Below are 1926 nucleotides of genomic sequence, written 5' to 3' on the forward strand. Positions count from 1 at the left end.
TGCTCAGAAGGTTAGTGAAGCCTTTCCCGCATGCAGACGCTATCTTGTTTGGTCTGGAGGGGAGACGTCTGGGGGGATCTGGAGCTGAGAAGACACACTGGCTGGCCAGATGCAGGCGGCACAGGATGGAAGAGTTTCTTACTTGTGCTGTGTGCCCCGGCCAAGGAAGGGAGAACATTCTGGAAACTTAAGCCAAGTAAGTGACCTTCTCAGAGGCCACACTTCACTACCGCAACACATCAGAGGCTTTATATTGCTAGGTACTGGACTGATTTGATCCCACACAAACATATTTGATGCCCCTACATATTCACAGAAATACCCACACACACACACACTTTTTAAACTCAGTAATACCCTTTCGTTCTGTCTTAAACAGTTATTATTAGCCTTTTTTCCTTTGCTCCTGGTTTGCAGTAGGCAGGTTATGATGGAATGTCACGTAAGCACTTTTGCAGAGAGAGATAGAAAATGACTCATTTGAATGTAATCTTTCACAAATGTGCCCCACAGATTCTTTAGAGGGACTCATTTTCACACACGTCTCATGTTAGCGCCTGACAACCTTGAGATAAAAAAAATAAGAAAATAAGAAAAAATGTGGTAAATTGCCACTGGGTCTCACTTAAGAGAACAGACATGTAAATTATGCAAATAAATAAAATAAAAGCCCTAAAAATGATGCTTTCACAAGAAAAAGGCATGTGCACCTGGAATTTTGCACGAGTTTGGAATGGATGCTGGCTTTGGAGAGTGCTGTGACAGAACTGTGAGATGATCAGACAGGTTCGTGATATTACGGCTGAACCTAGCTGTGGCTGGATGGTCCCGGTCACCCTGTGTCACGCCACAATGGGCCCTGTGTGCGCGGTCCGTGCCGCAGGACTGCCCACTAGCCGGTTGGGCGGCCGCACTCGCTTCCAGCCATGTACTACACTGACGGGAATTCTGACATTCCTCTTCCATGCAGTACAAGGACAATAGCTGCTGTCATCCCAGTCTGCATCCCAGGACTAGTCCCTAGACACACACACACACACACACACACACACGAACCCCCTCCACAACTGTGTGTGTGCATTCGACCCAGGGAGAACGAGCAGAACACATTTTCATGGAGATCTTGCTCATGCTTATTTAGTTTTGATTCAGCGCACATCTGGACCTGATGCTGTGAAATCCAGCAATGTGAGCGATGCCCACTGCACACGGACCAGAACCTTCTGTCTGAAAAAGCTGCGAGGTAATCCCACCCATCCATCTTCAGAATCTGGATTTAATTCCAGCATATTAAGAAACAGAGCAGGGCGTTTGAGTTCTGGCATCTGTGTACGGAGCAGGGGCTTGTGGATGCAGTCTTCAGAATACTCTGGACCACTCCGAACCTGGACAACGGACCTCGGTTAAACGCCTTGTCTAGCTGCTTAACTCGACCCGGTCTCATGCTACACTTTTTGAATATGGTATAGATGTGTTATAGCTGCATCAGTTACAACATAAAAACAAGATTGTTGCAGAGACGACTGTGCACCAAGGTCACATGGCGCGTACAGACGTACCGTGTATTTGTGAAAGTCAGATTGGGCTTTAGGACAGAGACTTGGGCTTCTGCATTGTACTCTGTGCACTGCACCGTCCTGCGTGTTGGACTCTTTTTGCACGTGTGTGAGCTAAAACACGCACCACTGTTTTCATGTGAAAAAAGCTTTTATTCTTTCTTTCCCCGCAAAAATGGACGAAATACCGATAGTGAAAAAGTCCAAACCACACGGCATGAGCCCTCATGTTTCAATCCTCTTCTATATTTAAACTCACTCCTGCTCTCTTCCTTCCACACACACTCTTTTAGCCAGGTAGTGTTCTGCACTGACTCCAGAAACAAAGTGTGTGTATGTGTGTGTGTGTGTGTGTGTGTGTGTGTGTGTG

This window comes from Electrophorus electricus, chromosome 10 (assembly GCF_013358815.1).
Source record: "Electrophorus electricus isolate fEleEle1 chromosome 10, fEleEle1.pri, whole genome shotgun sequence".
Taxonomy (NCBI): domain Eukaryota; kingdom Metazoa; phylum Chordata; class Actinopteri; order Gymnotiformes; family Gymnotidae; genus Electrophorus; species Electrophorus electricus.